Here is an 8,040-nt window from a genome sequence, read left to right on the forward strand (position 1 = left end):
TGGAAATTGTTATTTATACCAGCGCTCAAACTCTGCAATGAGTCACAGCTGTTTCTAATCCCGTACCGTACATTCGTAAACTACAGGTTTTGTTAAAAAAAAAGGCGGAAACTTTCATCGTTCTATGCCATCAAAATGCTTCAGAAACACCTTAAAATCCGCATATTAAGAAATCTGCCGTTTGATAATTTTATATATATATTTCCAAGTAATTTGATCAAACACTGAAAGAGTATTTCGTACCAGCCTCTTTGTATAAATGCCCGCCACAACCCACCTCGTTGTAATTTGATTTAAGCGAAATCTAATATGGTGACCTATCAATTTTTTTTTTGTTTTAGATTAGGTAGACATAACCAAAGGTATGTGCAGAGTTTGATTAAATTCTGTTATGTGAAACTCGATAAAATAGCAGAAGTACCAACTTAAAACTGACAAAAATATGCAAAAATAGCCCTTGGGTCTGCTGAACAAGTATTCCTTTCTTTACAAAATCATGTTCTTTTGATTTCTCTGAGCATGTTTCAAATAGATATATTGTTTTCCGTTATAAAAATGCTTAGATAATCAAATTTATGCTGATTATTGTACTTTACTGAAAGATATTTTAGGATTACAGAAAAATTGAAAAATGTTTAGAATAGCACCATATCTAGGGGCAAATTAAATTGAAACAAAGCTAGTGACCTAGTATTTTTATTTCATTTTTCAATACATCTTAACATGATATTTTAATACAAAACATTTCATTAAAATCTATTATTGAGAAAAAAAAAACGAAACTGTAGCGAGCGTCTTTAATATAAATATATCTGAAAAGCGGTCTGTTTCTTTTGATTTCAATATAATTTCTAGTTTTATATTTGCATTTGATAAATATTGAGATATTTTAACTACCCGAAACAAAAATCAGGATTAAAAACAGCACGAAGATTCAGAATTCATGTATTTTCAATCTGGGTTGCGTAACCAAGATAGACAAAGGGAAATAATAATAGTTTTATGAACTTGCACTTCTAATTAATTTTTGGCAAAATATGTACTTCCTGTACGAAACGTCCAGACGGAATCCGTCTGGAAAAGGCACGTCATTGGGCAGGAATTGAGCAGAAATTGCAATATTCCGTGTGAAATTGACACGGACACGGATTTTTTTCTGGAGTCCGTACGGAGACTTTCATTTTTCCGTGCGGATAAATTTAGTTTTCCGTGCGAACTCTCATTATTTTCCTGCTGCAACCCACACGTCATTTTGGTAGACAAGGACTTTTTCGACTTAGTCAAATTTTGTAGACCGAATTTTGGCACTTAGTAATTTTTACAACACGGACTTTTTCCACTTAGAAATTTGTACCCTCCTACAAGCCCCAAAACAAGAGTAAAATGAAGTATGGATACAAAGGAATAATGAAAAACATTACTTTGAAATCTAGTCAAGTTTTAGTCTATATTTGATCGCCCTTAGCTCAGATTTCCGCACTGCATTTCAAGAAGCGGCGAAAATGTGGAAGAATTGCTGAAACCTTCAGTTTCTGCGGAAAACAATTTTTGTTTTTACGGAAAACATGCAGAATAATGACACTTAAACATTTCTCAGTTGTGGAAATTCTGACTCTGACAATTTCATAATGCGAAGAAGTTCTACATAGACATTTTCAGTTGCGGAAATTTTGACTCTTGACTATTTCATAAGATAGAGTCACATATTATACTTTGAAAAAACTTAGTGCACATGGTCAATATGACTTTTTCTGATTTTTCTTTTAAATAAATTAAATATTACAAGATATTTTTTGCAGTAAATGTTGGCGGAACTTTTTAGGAATGAAAAGAGTTTCATTGACTTTCTTTCAGAAATTAAAAAAATTGTGACATAAATTTAACTGGTTTGCTGACTAGTGGAAATGTTTTGAACTGTAGTGTCTAAGGTAGTCAAGGACTATTGATTTAGTTGTTCTATACCTAACAATAGTGTTTCATACAACAGATTTATATAATGATACCGATAGTTTTGTAGCCAAAATGATAACTTGTTAAAATCAACGTAAATCATGTCAAACTAAAGTCTTCTTTCATCAAGGGACAGTACCCTGTATTTACCGTTGATAAGAAGAATTAGATATGCGAGTTTCTCCCCTTATCTACCCGTTTGGTAACATAACGTATCTTATCATCTAGCCTGAGATTCAGTCGGTGATAATTTTCGCTTTGTCATAACATACGCGCTATCTTATATGTATGAGAAAATTGCTGTTACTGGCCCGTTTAGTTTCTAACAGTAGAACAGAAACACATGAAAAAACAACAGACTGGAACCCAGGCTACTTTTCACAAATAAACAGTGTTGTTATTATCATCTATAAAAGAAAAGGAAAGACGAAATGGGAGTCCGTATAATTAATGCAAGAATTTTACAGGATAAAATATTTTCATGATCACCTCAAATAATAACCAACCTTATGAAAAGATAGCTATGATATAATTATCATCATATGAATTGTAATGATAAAAAAATCATTTCATCAGTGATATGTGATTGAAATTTTAATTAAAAACATTTAAATTGTAAAGATATCCGTATAAGAAAATTTGAATCATCAAAAACTTTTAAAACTCGATTTGTAACATTTAGTGTTAAAATAACATTTTGCTTCAAGGCTTTCTTTCGATTTTATTAAATGAATGTTCATTTTTGAGTACAGGCTATGAAATGGACTAAGGCAGTCTGGCATTGTGGAAACTGTAACTTGCAGCAACTTAAACACATGTATTTACAATATGTAACAGTACAGAAAGAAATAAAAATTTAAGACACCGGTCACATAATTTTAAGTACTAAAATTTTAGGTTTATCTGACCGCTATCTCATTTGCATTTGCTTAGTTAATCAAGTATAATATGTTGCGCAACAGAACATCTGGTTATATATATCCGTATGAATAGCACACACTGCATGCAGTTGTGTAAACTCGCAATTCTGTGATCAAAAGTATTCAATAATTTCCGAAAAAGTCAACGTTTTAGGATATATTTTTAGGATAGAAATATGATGATTTAATTAAACATCCAGTTCATTTTCTTTCATGAAGTTTTCTTTTTATAGCTGACCCTTATACAGGCGCGGATACCTGCTGTGTTAACAGAAGTTTTATCATATTGTCATGCTGACAGCTACTATACTTAACACTTTGTTATTAATCAGAAACACATTACACGCTTATATATAATAAGTAAAAACAGTCAACATGCTATATGATATTTTACTTTAAAATCAAAATTACTGTAATATTAAAATCTATTTTAAATAAAAAGATATCAAGTTAACAGATATATCATGTCAGGTCATTGTTCACATTTAAACTTAGAAAAGTTTTGACAACTATTTGTTCGACTGTAAACATGATAATTACAATTAAACACTCGAATCAACAGAATATTTTATATACTTCCAGTAGTGCTAAATTTATGTATTAGTCCATTATATCATATAGCAATCTGGTAATACATATAATAACAGTAAAATTAATACAGACGTATGTTGATATAGCTGTGATTTATTCTGTTATGCACTGATCCGATTTGATAAATAGTAATAGAAGCGAAAACCCTGTAAAAACAGTTTAGAATTCTGATTTTGTTTAATTTCTATACTGAATGTGCACGTTATACTATTTTTATTTCGCACGCACTAATTTCACTTTTACAAAAATGCAACAGATATATTCTGTCAGTCACAGAGAAGCGTGGATGTACAATTTACAAAACTATAAACTGTAATTTTTTACATTTTAAATCTGTTATATTCTAAGATCGAATATCTCAATGACACGTGGTTGAGTCAATTTACATTTTTTGACTGTAACAATGACACGTGACTGACTTTTAACGAAATACACAGTAATTTTTGACACTATTTTCTTTTTTTACACAAAATAAACGACATGTAACGCAGAATGGGATAAAGGCAGTATTTTATCTTTTATTTTTAAAACAATCAGCCAAAAAACTTAAGCTTTCCAATAGTATTCCAGCTATAATAGTTCTAATATCTTTGTCTCTACTACTTCAAGCAAGACAGAGAATCTTATCAGCTAATCGAACATAACTCGGACATTTTGGGCAGAGTAGCTAAAGTGCAATTTTAGCCGTTTTTAAATGCAAATGGAAGCAAGATGCTATTGAATTACTTTAAATATTTTTATATCATCATTTTCTTTGTTTGTTATACTTTCACGTCATAACAGTGATAAAATTTGTTTCAGAGGATAAACAGTATTAAATGTCCTTTAAAGTAAGCGAAAAACGTGTTTTGCTTGCATTCTATATAGGTTATATAGGGAAATACTATCGTTGGTTTCAAATGAAATTGGAAGCAAGAAGAAATGATGTTACATTAATAAAAAATACACCAGTGGAAAGATAAGAAAATGAATTTTATGGTAGGAACAGTGATAAATTTAAATATCAGAACAGGAAATAAGAATGGTCGAAACAAAATTTAATCCTTCTATATTTCAATGTAAATCTCAGGTCTGTCTGATATCGGAAAGTCTCTGCGGCGGCTGTTCTCGCACCCCGCTGCGGATGGCTTGATAAGACGCCTAAGAAGAAAAAAGTTGGGTATGAAACATCTTAAGCAAATCTCACGAGCTGTTATTTATCTTCATAACAACCTAAGATATAATATGAACAATCTTTGTAGAGGGTCACACAAGGACCATTTGTGTAAAATTATTGTAAAATCTGGCTAGCAGTTTCACACAAGATTTGTCACTTGAATATTTTTCTTCACAGATATCGCTAAAAAATTTAGTAAGGCTAGATTTTTTCTAATGTGTTCTTCTAATGTGAATACTTTCTTTTGATGTGTGGTGTAGATGGTGTTGCAATTGTGCTGTTTTTATCAAATGGGTGCTGTGTGAATTTTGGCTCCAAAGAAGAGGCATATTTCCATTGATTTTACTCAAAAATCCATTTTTTTCTCCAACTAATCATGTTTTAAATCACCCAGTGACCCTTATAAAATAATGAGACGTACTACACCTGGTTTTGTGGCGTACAAAAGGCGTAATGGGTTGTTATGTGACAAGAACCAGGCGTAAAGGTGCAGGACAGGTAATTCTATTTTACTAACGGAGGTAAATCGCAAGAAATCCAGGCATAATCTTTAAAATATCAGGCGGAACCAATTCATATAAGACAAACAGAGGCGTAAAGTTGGACTTAAATTTTTTGTTTCTTCGTGAGAGGCGAAAGTTTGACTTGGCAATTTTCTAACATCTAGAAAAAAGTTTGTTGGATTTAACGTCGCACCGACACATGATAAGTCATATGGCGACTTTCCAGCTTTAATGGTGGTGGAAGACCCCAGGTGCCTCTCCGTGCATTATTTCATCATGAGCGGGCACCTGGGTAGAACCACCGACCGTCCGTAAGCCAGCTGGATGTCTTCCCCACATGAAGAATTTAACGCGCCGAGTGAGGCTGGAACCTACATCGATGAGAGGCAAGTGATTTGAAGTCAGCAACCTAACTACTTGGCCACGGAGACCCTACTGTCGGTCCAATAAGCATATGGGTCATACCAATTGTCAAGAAAAATGACGTGCGTAAAATACTTCCGCACGGAATCCAAACGGAATTTTGTTCTGAATTCCGTCTCATTTACATATTCCGTGCCTATTTTCCTGCCCAATGACGTGTGTAAAGCTGCTCTGCACGGAATCCGCACGGTATTTTTTTCCTGCTAATTTAAATATTCCATGCCGATTTTCCTGCCCAATGACATGCGTAAAGCTGCTCCGCACGGAATTTTTTCCTGCTAATTTAAATATTCCGTGCCGATTTTCCTGACCGATGACGTGCGGAATCTCTGTTTTATTTAGATACCTTAAAAACTGAATTCCGCCTGAAAAAATGGTTCTGAGCATTTTCAGTCTCTAATCCATGCCACTGACGTGCGTAAAATTTCGTACAGGTTGTCAATGCAAATCTTTGACAACTGTAATACAATAGTGCTTATATTCATGTTATCATTCTTTAGGTAAAATATGTTTATTTAATTCATACCTATACTGAAAAAACGCTATCATTAGTTTGGCAACCAGGATAGGAAAATCAAATTTTAAAGATACTTCCAGTGAAAATCGGACGTGTATTAAAAATTCAGTGAATACAAATAAGTGTAAAGGATCAGCTGTTTAAGTTTTAAATAAATCCATTAGTTTAGTTTAAACATATTTATTCCCAAATAGTTAACATATACATTGATACATAATCATACAGTGAATATTGTAACTTAGGAAAGGATAAGAATGGAGGACTAGTCTTATAGAATTCTTCTCCTTCGCGGACAATTAACTTGTAGACATACTATAAATTTGTAGCTAAAATGGGACTTGAAAGAAAATAAATGTTGTCGTAAAAATAAATCCATTAGTTGACCAAAGTCTGATTAACCACCTTTAATTTGTTACGATAACAGTATATAGCAACAAATCGGATAAACCATTTCGGAGAATATTCCGCAGCTGTTTAAGTTTTAAATAAATCCATTAGTTGACCAAAGTCTGATTAACCACCTTTAATTTGTTACGATAACAGTATATAACAACAAATCGGATAAACCATTTCGGAGAATATTCCGCAGCTGTTTAAGTTTTAAATAAATCCATTAGTTGACCAAAGTCTGATTAACCACCTTTAATTTGTAACGATAACAGTATATAACAACAAATCGGATAAACCATTTCGGAGAATATTCCGCAAGATGATAATCGATAGTGTTAAATTTTCGACAAAAAGTTATTATACGAGAACAATAAGGTTATGCTACAGATAAATAACTTAAGCGGTACTTGTTTTTATATATGAAATTTGGATCTAGTATATATAATATATAATAAAAAGGTGTGAATATGTGTTCCAGTCCATCCGGGGCGAACTTCACATAATATCCCATTTTTATCAACATACGTGACAAACTCCCTCGAAAATGCACTAGGTCATATTCATTTAGGTTTTATTTCTAAGTCTTATCAGATTATCTGAATTTATTTGAAAATGTAAAACATTTCATAGATTACAATTCACACGAATAATCGTCTAATAATGTAAAGAAAGGCATTTAGATAAACATTATGACACTAAACTGCTAACTACAATTTCATAGTTCAGACAAGTAAAATATTGTGGATAAAAATTATTCAAGAAACATGCTTGTCAAATAACTATAAAATCAGGCCTGCAATTTCTGACTAGAGGATTTTAATGTTTCCATTGTATAGTATTCATATACATGTGCTTCTCCTCTTCTTCTTGGCGTTCACTGCCTAAACCTTCACCCCTGATCCAACAATGAAGGATGCCGTCTTCTTCAGGGCCTTCATCTTCAGGGCCGTGCACTTTGATTTTCATTGGGGTGCTGTTTGGTCACACACTTTTCCTTTGGTTCTCCAGACGTGGATATCTCTGCAGAATGTGCTTAGCAGTTTGCTGTTCCAGGCTACAGGGGCACATCGGAGAAGGAGACAATTTAAGCTTTGTGCACATGTGAGCATTCAACCTGTTATGTCCTGTGCGAAGCCTAAAGATGATGACTTGTTCCCATCTGTCTAGTAGGTGGTAGTCATCCTTGGTTGGCCTTGGCTTTGTCAGTGCTTTGATCATTGTCATGTTGGGGCAGCTCTCTGGAGACTCCTCAATGAGTGTAATAATTTGTTTGATGGCCTCAACCTCTGCTCTATAGTTGGTACAGTGCCTTCCGGTTTGAATACTATTTGTCTCTGATCTTCCCGAGGTATGTAGTGTGAAGATGCCAGCTCCTCTGTCTTTTATTGCAGCTGAGGCTGAGCCTTCTGTGTACACCTGTGTCCATGTCTCTGACAGGTATGTGTCTTGGATCATGGCCTGTGTAAAGGATAGCTTTGCCATTTCATCTGAAATACCAGAGGGAAGACCAGGAACATTGGTATGTATAGTCAGGTTGGATTGGTCATGTTTCCACGGTTCCGGTAGATCTTGAACAGTGAAAGGAATAGT

Source organism: Mercenaria mercenaria, chromosome 10, assembly GCF_021730395.1.
Source record: "Mercenaria mercenaria strain notata chromosome 10, MADL_Memer_1, whole genome shotgun sequence".
In the NCBI taxonomy this organism is placed as follows: domain Eukaryota; kingdom Metazoa; phylum Mollusca; class Bivalvia; order Venerida; family Veneridae; genus Mercenaria; species Mercenaria mercenaria.